This window comes from Hypanus sabinus, unplaced genomic scaffold, assembly GCF_030144855.1.
Source record: "Hypanus sabinus isolate sHypSab1 unplaced genomic scaffold, sHypSab1.hap1 scaffold_322, whole genome shotgun sequence".
NCBI lineage: Eukaryota > Metazoa > Chordata > Chondrichthyes > Myliobatiformes > Dasyatidae > Hypanus > Hypanus sabinus.
The window spans coordinates 283555-297240 of NW_026781230.1; the positions used below are offsets into that span (position 1 = coordinate 283555).

General features: G+C 44.3%; 1 long non-coding RNA gene across 1 annotated transcript; it reads left to right on the forward strand.

Moving 5' to 3' along the window:
• Window positions 1-1658: 1658 nt before the first annotated feature.
• Window positions 1659-8776, forward strand: LOC132388413 (uncharacterized). Its single transcript, XR_009510218.1, has 3 exons — window positions 1659-1799; window positions 5474-5637; window positions 8564-8776. It is a non-coding gene; the product is annotated as an uncharacterized LOC132388413 (long non-coding RNA).
• The last annotated feature ends 4910 nt before the right edge of the window (window positions 8777-13686 follow it).

The window sequence follows — 13686 nt, forward strand, 5'->3', positions numbered from 1 at the left end:
GATTAACACGAGAACAGTCAACGAATTCCTTTCAAATAAGGATTAAATAAGTTCGAACCCATTTCACCGTCGAAAATAGATTCTCCTCGATCTTTAACTCCCCAACTCCGATCTTCACTCTCCTCTGATTTTTGAACTAGCAGTATTGTAAAGAACCTCTTGGCAATGACCTTTTAAACTTTAGGCATTAAATAAAACTTCATCTTTCAACTAAACTGCGTCATCTCATTTAATCACGCAGTGGCATGAAGTCAACATGGCAAATCCAGCCACGAACTGGCCCTCCTTACAGGGTGGGGTCTTCCTTTTATAACTTGTAAAAAAAACCTGTCACATGATCTCTACTGGCGGGAAAATGACGTCACTCCACCATCACAAGACCATTACCTCAAATCCAGTAGAGCTTCAACCCCAGTCACGTGACAAGGGTTCCACTGTCATGTCACGAGTACGTAACGGTACTAGCTATCTACTATACAATGTAATCACTCTTATGTACTGAATATCACCATGTATTATTTTACTAGACACATTTTGCTATGTATTTTTTACTAGGCACCTTGTATTCTCTTAGCTACATACTGCGGCAGTTAATGAACACCTGTTTCGCATAAGCAACACTAGTGAGCAGAAATGTACATATATACAACAGCATGGCTTCAAAAGAGATAACAGGGAGGATGGTATGAACAGGAAATATAATGTGAGGGAGGTGAAGGGAGGCTGACTGAGAAACATCCGTGGCCAGGAATGAGGCCCAAGAGGTGAAGTGGAAAGAAATACTGGTGGCGCACCGAGAGCTAGGCAAGAGCGACTGATTAGTTAATGTATCGATGATATGCAACTAAAAGTTGATTGGGTATGCTCATAAAACTGAAATCTAACTGAGATAAGAAATTACTATAAAGAATGCTGTACACCGGAGCTCAGAGGGCTTTCGGTGAGAAGTTCATTGATTGCCTCAGCCTTTGTTTGCAAATAAAGGTTTAAACTTCTCGAAGAATTGTCTGCGTCTCCTGGTCATTTCAAGTAACCACGACAATATCCACCACAGAGGGCGGAGGAGACTCAGTCATCGTTCTCACATAAAACAGAGGCCGGCAGATGTGTGGAGACCGAAGGGATCGAGGAAATGAGGATCGGACAGAAATGTGGCCGAGATGGGAGAGCAGTCACCATCTTGCTGATGGTTAGCGGGGCTGAATGGCCACATCCCGTTGTTTCTCACTTGATATTTCAGTGTTCCTGTCCAGTGAGGCCACAGGAATGTGAAGAGGAATGAGTGTTTATAAACATAGACTGATTTAAATGAAATCTGCACATTTCCTGTGTGGTCCTGAATTGTGTGTCGGGACGGGATGGGAATCGAAATTATAACTCTGAGAACTCTATGACCTGGGGGTGGCTGAAAAGAGATCAGGGAAGACATAGAGGGAAAAACTAAATACGTGTCTGGTGTAAATATGGAAATAATATAGGGAAATAATGAAATAATTTGGGAAATGAGGCGGTGGGTAGGGCAATGTGTGAAGGAGGAGACACAGTCAGCGAGTCACGTGATCCTGTTTTACCGCAGATCAGCAGCATCTGCGGATTTGATTCCGAGGCTCCGCCCAACGACTGTAACGCAATGAGCACACTGCGCATGCTCACAGTCCCGGGAAAGGCAGTGTTGTTTTTTCGTTCTTTGTGGAAGTCGGTCGGCGGTGTGTTCGGGATCGGGAGGGGGTTCTCGCCCCTTTGGACGGGAGCCGGAGGCGGATTATTCTCTGCGGGGCAACACCAACAATTTACGTTCGGTGAGTATTGAAGCCGGTTCCGAGCGGGGAGGTCTGACGGTGTGTAGTGAGTTAACTTTCCAGAACTCAAGCAAGATAAAGCCTGCAGATGTTGGGAATGGGAGCAAAGCGCACAAAATGCTGGAGGAACTCAGCAGGCCGGGCAGCATCTAGGGGAAGAATACAGTCGACATAACCGGCCGAAACCCTTCGGCAGGACTGGAGAATAAAAGGTGGGAGTGAGGAAGAGAGAGAGAAACACAGGGTGATCGGTGAATCCTGAAGGGGGAGGGGATGAACTTTCCCGAACTGGCTGCCTCGCCTCACTTCCTTCACAGAATCTGCCGGGGTCGGTCTGGGTTGTGAGACCTTCACACCGAACCGTCTGAGATGAGCCGCCGCTCAGCCCGTTGTTCTGGTCCTCTTAGCAGGATGAAGTAAAACATGTTTCTATCTTGTTACTGACAGAGAATTGTATATTTGCTGTTCTCTGTGTTATCTGAATGTACTTGCCTGTGATGCTGCTACAAGTCAGTGTTTCTCTGTACCTGTACCTTCCCGTACTTGTGCACTTGGCAATAGATTCAACAGGACCTGAGAAATCTCAGTGAGATTTGATTAGTGATGATCATCTTGGCAACTCGGTAGGTTGAAGGTATGAGACAGTACACTGTAAAATGCAAAACACTACACAGTGTCGATGATCAGAGGGATCTTAGACTCCAAGTTCATGGCTCCCTGAAAGAGACTGCACAGATTGATCGGGTGGTTAAGAAGGCAAATGACATGGTTGTCTTTATTAGTTGAAGCACTGAGTTCAAAAGTCGGGAAGTTGTGTTGCAGCTTTAAAAAACTAGTTAGAGCACATCTGGAGTGTTTCATACAGTTCTGGTCGCCCCCATTCTCGGAAGGATGTCGGGGCTTTGGAGAGAGCGCAGAAGAGGTATACCAGGATAGTGTCTGGATTAGAGGGAATGAGCTGTAACGGGAGGTTGGACAATCTCATGTTGTTTTCTCTGGATAGATGTTTATATGATTACCAGAGGATTAGAAGCAGTGTGTCAGAAGGCAGCGTCCATTGTTAAGGAACTCCAGCACCCAGGGCTGCCCTTTTCTCAATTTTACCATCAGATAGCGAGGTACAGAAACCTGAAGGCACACACTCAGTGATTCAGAAACAGTTTCTTCCCCTCTGCCATCTGATTGCCAAATGGACATTGAACCCTTGTACACAACCTATGCCTCTCATAATCTTATACACCTCTATCAGGTCACCTCTTATCCTCCGTCACTCCAAGAAGGAATGGCCGAGTTCACTCCACCTATTCTCATAAGGCATGCTCCCCAATCCAGGCAACATCCTTGTAAACCTCCTCTGCACTCTTTCGAAGGTTTCCACATTCTTCCTGTAGTAAGGCGACCAGAATTGAGCACAGTTGCGTGTGACCAGGGTCCTGTATGGCTGCAACATTACCTCACACTTCTAATCGCATTCCCACGATTAATGAAGGTCAATGCAATATACATCGTCTTAAACAGAGAGTCAACCTGCGTCGCAGCTTTGAGTGTCCTATGGACTCGGACCTCAAGATCCCGCTGATCCTCCACACTGCCATGAGCCTTACCATTAATGCTATATTCTGCCATCACGTTTGACCAAACAAAATGAACAACTTCAAACTTATCCGGGTTGAACTCCAATTGCGACCCCTCAGCCTGGTTTTGCATGCTTTCGGTGCCCGCTGTAAAAATCTAACACTTTCCACACTATCCACAACACCCCCAAGCTTTGTGTCATCAGCAAATTTACTAACATATCCCTTCACTTCCTCATCCAGGTCATTTTATAATGTTCCCAGATATATGTATACTGTAATTGATTTAGTTATTTATTTTTATGATTATTTTTCTTCTATATTGCGTATTGCATTGAACTGCTCATTCCCTGCCCATCTTGTTCAACCTCTGTCCAGTCTCTCTGCCTCCAGCTTCAGTAATATGCATCAACTATCTGGGTCAAACTTGGTCCACCCTGTATCACTCCCCTTTTCAGTGATATATATCAGCAATCCTTCTAACCATAGTCTTCATTGTGAACTATTCTTTTACACCTTTCACCTCACTGAGTTATTTCCAAAATCACTTTTTGTTAGCTGGAATGCCGGAGGGTCATCAGGTCCCAGTTCTGTTGTGCATTGGTGTGGAGGTGCTCGTTTATGAACAGTGACGGGCTGACACATTTCATTGTATTACAGTCAGCAAGGAGTACTGGGAGAGTTGGTGCTTGGACCCTAGTCCTGTGATGGCTTTGACTTCAGTTAGTGCTTCTGCAGAAGGGGCTGGATGGTCCTCCTTCTGCAATGAAGCAGAAATTTTGAGCAGCTGCACATTGGTTGCGGGGAAATCCTGGACTGCACTACCCAGTGTGCGATCTGTGAGGTTGGGTTCTTGATTTTGTTGGATTCAGTTTTTGATCCAGGTAAAATGGACCCAGGAATCGAGCTGCTTGGGCTTATGGGGTGTTGAGCAAGTACTTCTGTTGTAGGATCAGATGTTAGTTTCTGGAGTTCCTTTGGAAGCATTGACTGCTAATCTGAGGAGTGGCCATGAGTAAATGGGCTGTTCTGTGATAACAACAGGAAAAATAGACCTGCGAGTTTGGTGTTCAAACTGTGTTTAGAAATTCCCCCCCCACTGTCACCTGTTGGCCACTCGGTGCAAGTCAAGCAGAATCTCAAGTTGCTGGAGATCTGCACTAAAAACTGAAAACGTTTGAAGACATTCTGATGAAACATTATTAACCTGAATTGTAAAGTTTGTCCTCTCCCCACAGCTGTTCCTTACCTGCTGAGCATTTCTGGTAATTCCAGCTTCTTTTTATTACATTAATCCTGGACTGGTCTATATTTTCCAATATGGACCTGATTTAACCTGGGAATGGAAATGGCTCGTTCTGTGCTGGTACAACAGTGAAGAAAGCACAACTTTCCCTATCAATTAACCTGGTACCAATTTGTCTGTTTTTCCTGGAAATGTGTTCAGTGCAATTGTTGCCAACAAGGTTCACATGAATGATCGGCTTTATGTATGAGGAGCATTTGATGGTTCTGGACCTGTGCTCAATGGAGTTCAGAGAGACAGTGGGAGTGGTGGAGGGATGTATGCTTAAGTAAAACTACAGAATGCTGAAAAGCCTGGTTACAGTGGACATGGAGAGGATGTTTCCATTAGACAGAGAGTCTGTGATATGAGAGCATAATCTCAGAATAAAGATGCTTCCCTTTAAAACTGAGAAAAACGTTTTGTCCAACAGATGTCTGATCTGTGGAATTTGTTGCAGCAGAGGTTGGTTGAGGTATATTTATGACAGAGATTGATATATTCCAGATGGCTAAGTAGCTGCAGGGTTACAGGAAGAAGGCAGGAATATTGTGTTGGAATAAAAATTAACCATGGTTGAATGGTGGGGCAGACCAGATTGATTGAATCATCTACTTCTGTTCCTGACTGAATGATTGCTCCTTATCCCATATCTTTTTGTGACGTGTAAGGGACAATAAAAGATTGTTTGCTGAGATCATTATATCTGCATTCAACTTTTAACTTTCAGTGAGTTTTGTTCTTAGTAATATTAAGCAGAAATGTTTGGTTCTCCTTTTTATTGTTAATGTGCTTTATTATCTCTCTGGTTAAAGTTCGACCTGCGGTGAGAGGTCTATTGGAAGAAAGGCCCCAACTGGAAGCAAACAACGGCTGAAGACGGGAACAGCAACAAGTGAACCAGCGCGAGGACTGAGAGCATCAACGAGAGAACACTCCTGACTCAGAGTTTCCATTGATTCAGTCAGGAGAAAGTTTGGTGAGTCTCATTTAGTCAAACATTGAAGTCATGGTTCAGCATGGTACGATGAATGTGCTGAGCTGTGTATATCACAATGCAAGAAGCATCGTAGGAAAGCCCGATGAGCTCAGGAAAGGGAATTATGATATTATAGACATTATTGGAACTTGTTTACACCCAATAGTCTGAGGGATTTAGAGGAACAAATTTGTAGAGAGATTGCAGACCATGCCAAGAAAGAAAAGTTGATTCAGTAAGGGATTTTAACTTTTGATATACAGGCTGTCCCCGGGTTACATATGAGTTCCATTCCTGAGTCCGTCTTTAAGCCAGATTTGTACGTATGTTGGAACAAGTACATCCGGTATTATTTAGTGTCAGTTAGTCAAACGTTTGTCTTAGTATACAGTATATATTTTACTTTTCTATGTATATAAAACACTTATAAGTATGTATTCCAATAATTAAACTATTGTGTGGCTTAGTAATAATTATAGCTTTCATCGGGGCAGGGACTTTCACATGCTCCATTATTCTCACTTTATCCATTATCATTTAAAATTGTTACAATAGTTGACCGACTGTAGCCTAATGCTTTTCCAGTGACGGATGGCATTTCACCTCTTTCCAAATGCTTTCTTATTCACACTTTATTTTCAAGTGCGATTGCTTGCTGTCAGTGGAACAGAAACACTGCAGGCGGTGGGTGCTGACCTCTGTCAGCTCCAAAGCTCCACTGGGTCCAAAGAACTGCAACACTAAATTCCCCAGGTCCTAAACTGTACACTGAGACAGGTTAAATGGGACAAGTGGGGGCTGTGCTCGGTTTGGGTATTTGATCCTCCACAATGTTCTGTGTGGGAATTTAAACTGGAGGTGGCAGTGTTTTTTTTACAAGGTCGAGTCGCGAGCTCAACATAAACCCTGCATGGAGGGTACGGGAGTCACTGGATCGACATCAACCCGGCACGGGAGCAGTCTGTCACTAAAACAAACTCGAGAACCTCCGTTCTCTAGCCCAGTGCTGAGCTGACTGCGCCACCAGCTGACAGGAATGGTGGGAGGGGTTTGTGGTGTCAGGGTAAATCTTACTAAGAAAAATTTAAGCCCAATACAAAGTTAAACACTCAACACAGTGTTAGAGGCAATGACTTAAAATGGTGGACTGCATTCTCCTTCCTCGGTTCGTAAGTACAAGTTGCTCGTAAGTCGGACATTTGTAACTCAGGGACTACCTGTATTGATTGGGACTCGAATAGTGTAAAAGGGGTAGATGGGGTAGAGTTTCTCAAATGTGCCCTTAATCAGTATGTAAAATTCCTGACGTAGAAGTGTGCAATAAGCTGTTAGGAAATGATCAGGGCCTGTGACAGAAATTAGTGATCATAATGCCATGAAATTCAAAATAAAGATAGAGAAAGAGAGGTCTGGACCACGGGTTGAGATTCTAAATTGGGGAAAAGTCAATTTTGATGGTATCAGGAAGGATCTGACAAGTGTGGCTTGGGACAGTCTGTTTCCTGGCAAAGGAGTACTTGGTAAGTGGGAGGCATTGAGAAGTGAAATTTTGAGAGTGTAGAGTTTGTATGTGCCTAAAAACATAAAAGTTGAAACGTAACCAGTGCAGGGAACCTTGATTTTCAGGAAATATTGAGGCCCTGGATATTTTGTTCCTCTAAATGCCTCAGACTGTTGGGTGCTGCCAAGACTCATTAATGACTACAAATCATAATTCCACTTCCTGCGCTCATCTGACTTTTTTTTAGTTGTCTTCTGTTAGGTTCTAAAAGCTTCCAAATAATGTTTGCTCTTTTGTTTTCCCCTCTCTTTGGCTTTTATGTTGTCTTTGGCTTCTCATTTCAGCCACGGTTGTGTCCTCCTGCCTTTCCAATGCTTCCACTTCTTTGGGATGCATCGATGACTCAGCTTCCAAAATGCTCCCAGAAACTCCAGCCATTGCTGCTCCGTTGTCACTCCTCCCTTTTCCCTTCCAAACAAGCTTCAACAGCTTCTCTGTCACAGAAACATGGAGAAGTTCAGTAGAGAAATAGGCTATTTGGCCCATCTAGTCAATGCTGAAAAAAACATTTAAGCTGTGCAACTACCTGCACTGGGACCATCGCCCTCCATACCCCTACCATCCACACTCCCATCCAAACTTCTTTTAAATGGTGAAACCGAGCTCATATTCACCACGTGCTGACATCTCATTCCACCCTCTCACAACCATTTCAGTAAAGAGCTTTTCCAAATGTTCCCATTAAATTTTCACCTTCTCCACTTACCTATGACTTCTGGTTATCATTGCACCCAACCTCAGTGGAAAATCCTCCTTCCATTTAACCTATCTTTACCCTCATAATGTTGTATACTTCTGACAAATGCACAAAGCAATGTATAATTTAATTTTTTATGTTTAGAGCATTTTTAGGTGTATAAGCTGATGAGGGGTATTGATCATGTGGATATCCAGAGGTTTATTCCCAGGGCTGAAATCACTAACACGAGGGGACATAGTTTTAAGGTGCTTAGAAATATATACCGAGGGGATGTGAGGGGTAAGTTTTTTTACACAGAGAGTGGTGGGTGCGTGGAATGCACTGCCGGCTATTTGTGTGAGAGTGTTTCAGTTACTGTGGGGGAGGAATCCATGCAGCTCAGTGGGAACAGGGAATAATACCAATCGAGAGAGTCAAACTGAGGCAGGTCACAGATTGGAGATGGCAGAGATGACCCATTCTTATAGAGACAGGAAGAGCATCAGAGAGTTTAATGGTCATTCCAGATACCTGCACTGTGCCCAGTTAGAAGGTGATTTCTCTCTCCAAATTGGGTTAAACTTCACTGTAACAGTGTGATGTCAGAACACACCTTGACAACTCAAGTGATCTCAGCTGAAATGTTGTTCTACACCAATTGATGGATTTTGTAAATCTTTTCACAGGTTAAAAATGACAAGGAATTTGTCTACGGGAATGTATAACATAACACACACGTTTTGCTGTCTCTTTTGATATTTAAGAAGTGGAGCAAGGGATTCACTCGATTATCCTTCCTGCTCAGACTGTGGCGAGGGATTTACTCGGTCATTTCAATTGAAGGTACATCAGCAAGTTCGCACTGGGACAAGGCCGTTCACCTGTTCTGTTTGTGAGAAAGGATCCAGTTGTCTTCCCACCTGTGGACACACTAATCAGATCACACTGGGCAGAAGCTCTTCATCTGCTGAATTTGTGGGGAAAGATTCATTTTGTCATCTAACCTAATGGCTCACCAGCGAGTTCACACCAGAGAGCGGCCATTCATCTGCTCAGACTGTGGGAAGGGATTCACTCAGTCGTCCGCCCTAATGGCACACCGACGAGTTCACACTGGGGAGCGGCCGTTCACCTGCTCGAACTGTGGGAAGAGATTCACTCGGTCATCCCAACTGAAGGTACATCAGCGAGTTCACACCGGGGAGAGGCCATTCACTTGCTCAGACTGTGGGAAGGGATTCACTCGGTCATCTAACCTAATGGCACACCAGCAAATTCACACCGGGGAGAGGCCGTTCACCTGTTCAGACTGTGGGAAGGGATTCACTTGCTTATCCCAACTGAAGGAGCATCAGCGAGTTCACACCGGGGAGAGGCCGTTCACCTGCTCAGACTGTGGAAAGAGATTCACTTGGTCATCTCAAATGAAGGTACATCAGAGAGTTCACACTGGAGAGAGGCCGTTCATCTGCTCTGACTGTGGGAAAGGATTCATTTGCTCATCCCAGCTGAAGGTACACCAGTCAGTTCACACTGGGGAGAGGCTGTACACTTGCTCAGTCTGTGGGAAGGGATTTACCTGGTCATCTCAGTTACTGAGACACCAGTCAGTTCACACTGGTCAGTGGCTGTTCACCTGCTCAGACTGTGGGAAGGGATTCACTGAATCATCTCAACTGAAGGTACATCAGAGAGTTCACACTGGAGAGAGGTCATTCACCTGCTCAGTCGGTGGGAAGGGATTCACTCGGTCATCCGACCTACTGGCACACCAGCGAATTCACACCGGGGAGCGGCCATTCACCTGCTCAGACTGTGGGAAGGGATTCACTCGGTCATCTAAGCTGAAGGTACATCAGCGAATTCACACTGGGTAGAGGCTGATCACCTGCTCAGACTTCGGGAAAAGATTTTCTCAGCCAAATCGACCAAGTGTGCATCATTGAGTTCTTACCGGGGAGTGTCCGTTCACCTGCTGTGAATGTGGTAAGCAATTAACTCAGTAATCAGACACAGACATACTTATTGTTCCTGAGAAATTGGGTTTCGTGACAGTCGCACCAACCAAAAACAGGAAATATAGCAATATGAAACCATAAATAATTAAATAATACTAAGTAAAGTATGCTGTTACGTACCCAGTAACTGGGTTAACAGACCAGCAGAAATGGACGGATACGTTGGTGTCTGGTGGTACTTTAACTAAAGGTGTTTATTAGTAAAATAAGCCAAAGAGTATCAATAATGCAAATATACATATAAAACAGGTTAGCAATAATAAACAAGCTCTATCAATATCTAGGGGTAAATGAATAGTCATAAGAGAATATAAAGTTCAGTTCAGTTCGTCCATGCTGAGGTAGCTGTTGCTGTGCTGCAATTGGAGAGAGAGAGAGAGAGAGAGGGGGGGAGAAAGCGACCAAGAGATTGGGCAGCTGCAGCAGGCAAACCTTCTGTTGTCTTCTTATTCCGTTGTACCATTGTGGTCATTCGGTTATGACCCCTCCGCTCTCAGCTAGACTGTACTTCAGTGGTGGACTCATCACCCTGGCATGACTGGACACACACACAAGTCCCCACCAGCCCTGCCGTCACACTGTGAGCCTTTGTGACTGATCTTCTGATTCGGTCCTCTAAGCCCCCACCCTGTGGGTGCACAACACTCGGTCAGTGTCCACTGGTGTGTCTGAGGAGTGTCTCCCCAGACCCGTCTTTTATCCCCACTGACGGGGTATCAGCCATCCATCAACTCAATATGTCTATGTCCATCAAACTAGGCCACTCCTGCTGTCTCTTCAGGAATGTTAACGAGCAAAGAAGTGTCCCTGCAGCAAAAGGTTTCGTTTACATGTCCATCAGTGAAGCAGCCGTAATACATAAATCAGTCGTCTCTCTCTTATCTGTAGCAAATATCTCTAGCTCTGTTCTTCATCTCTCTCTCGCTCTCATTAGCTGCATAGTCCTCAAAGGGGGGGGGGAAGGGTCAGCTCTGGACCCCATTTCCATCAGGTCTGTTCAGCACACATAACACCCCCACCCTTCAAAGAATCTTCACCGGGTTGAAAATTCACTAGTAAAGCACATTACAGAGTCTAATCTAATACAGAAGTGGTCTTTAACTACAAGGATAACACAGGTATACTTTCAAATTATCACCTGGATAAACAATCAGCAATTACATTGTCATTTCCCTTTACATTTTGTATTTTAATATCAAATTCTTGTAACAACAGACTCCAATTTAATAACCATCTATTTTTATTCTTCATGTTTGTCAAAAATACCAAGGGGTTGTGATCAGTATAAACTATCACTGGTATCTATGCTGGTCAAATGTAGACCTCAAAATGCTGTAATGCCAGGGTAAGTGACAGTAATTCTTTTTCTACAGTGGAGTTAGTTCTTAGCTTAGGTGTATATCACAAAGAGTGAACCACGACATGTGTGATTATAATGTAGTACATTACAGAAGATTGTTCAAATAGTAATCTCTATTTTACTTCTAAGCCTAACTTTCAGTCAACCTACTATGATATCATCTTTAACTTTCACAAGCTTCGTCCAGAAAAACAAAGCTTATCACCGATGTTTTCTAAACTAAGCCCATTTTCTGAACTTCCACACCACTCATTAATTTTAAGCAGGTCATTAATTTTATCTTCAGGATCTTTAATTTGATTAGTTTCCTTGATGACACTAGCAGATGGTCTCTCTGGGCCAAAACAACACTTTAAGTTCTGCCTCTCCAAATCACATACTTGAGCAACATCACCAAGTTGTTTATCCTTAAATTTCAAAACAAACATCTTGTTAACAAACCATTGTTTAGTTAACGGTCCCTTCCCTTTGCACAACAGTCCTGGAACCAAACCCGACTTTACATTTACTTTATTCAAAAGTCGAATAACACTTTTTCGCTCAGTATCTCCAATAACATCCATCTCACCAGCTTTTATCTCATCACTGACTTTTAATACACATGACTGAGAATCCTCACTCTCTACTGGTGCCAAGTTTAACCCTTTCTTCACTGAACCAAGTGCATCTGACCCAAAAGGATTGCATTCCTTTTTAATCAAATCAGACATTTCAGACCTTTCCTGAGTCTCCACACAAGGTTCAGTAACCTGAACACAGGCCAATGGGACAACTGCCTCTTCTAGGCTTTCAATACCAGACCCAGTTTCAAATTCCAAGTTCCCCTGATCCTCCCAGTTATTCTCTGGGCAACACCCATCTGGAGTAAACTCAACCTTGCAGGTTAAAACAACCTCGTCTGCTAACCCAGCGGACTCCCTCAAGGTAGCGGCATCCTTATTATCTCAGAAAGCCTTTGCATTATTGAGAACACATTTAAATTCTTCAACTACAACCAGCTCTATCAATCCAGATACATCATCCATGTCCAACCCTGGACCTTCTAACTGCCACATCTGTTCCTCATCTTGGCTCTGTGCCTCCATAAATTCCTTGCTCACTCCAAAATGTCCACCCAGGGGTATCTTACGGGCCAATTTCAAGATTCTGTTCCTTGACAACACTGACTCTGCTTTGTCTCCCTTACTTTCCTTAGCCCCACTATTCTCCGTTTTACCACCCTCCAACCTCTCCTGGTACAAGGCTGGTAAAAATGTCTCTGCTAAATCAAGGTTGGACTCGGCTAAATCAGGGGTTGTCTTAACAGCTTTCCTCGACATTCTTCTGGTGACTGCACCTGCGGGATTAAATTCAGAAACTATGGGCGGGGGCTCAGTCCTGGCAGGCTTACTCGCGAGCTGAACTGCAGAGAACACATCCCCCCCCCCCCAACCCCCGCCCAGGTCATTCCTGAGTAAGACATCTACATGGGGTATCAGGAGTGCAGACTGTATCCCGATCGTGACTGGTCCAGATACCAGATCACTCTTCAAAAATACTTTATGTAACGGTACGGCCTCAGTTTCTTTTCCAACCCCTTCTATCACGTTCACGTCACCAGTATCTGTCTCACTATTGAATTCCAATGCTCTGTTTAGGACTAAGGACTAAAAAGCCCCAGTGTCTGTCCAGATTCTTACTGGCACTGGGGGTGACCCCTCCCTCACAGATACCAACCCGGTTGAAAGGGATTTCTCACATCACTCCTGAACTCGGTTTAGCTCCTCTTTTAACGGCATTTCAACCGGCTTAACACAGCCCGTCAGCGCGGTCGCCTTTCCTTTCCCCATCTCCTTCTTTGGAGCAAAGCACTTAGATGCTATGTGGCCAGATTTCCCACTGTTATAACACACAACGCTAGGAGACCTGCCAGACGGCTTTTCCTCCTTGTCTTTTCCAGTAGACCCCGGCTTAGTCTCAGACTTAGCCGGTAGGCTTTCTCTACCACCCCTACTACTCCTGTGGTAGCACTTATTTGGGGAAAATTTCATTTGATGGGTTAAGGCATATTCATCTGCTAGCTTGGCAGATTCTGATATGGACTTTTTCTTCTTCTCGTTCAGGTATCTCCGGACATTATCCGGAACACAATCTTTTAATTCTTCGATCAGGATCATCTTTCGTAGGCGGTAGAAATCCTCCTCAACCGCTTCTGCAGCGTACCAGCGGTCAAAGTACACACACTTGTCGTATGTAACCTCTGTGAACGTCTGATTCCACTGCTTCCTTAAGTCCCTGAACTCTTGTCTATAGGCTTCAGGTACCAGCTCATAGGCCCGAAGGATAGCCAGTTTTGCTTCCTCATAATCCTCTGCAGCCTCCATAGACAATGCTGCATATGCACGTTGAGCCTTCCTTTTAAGTACACTTTGTAACAACACCACCCACTTAT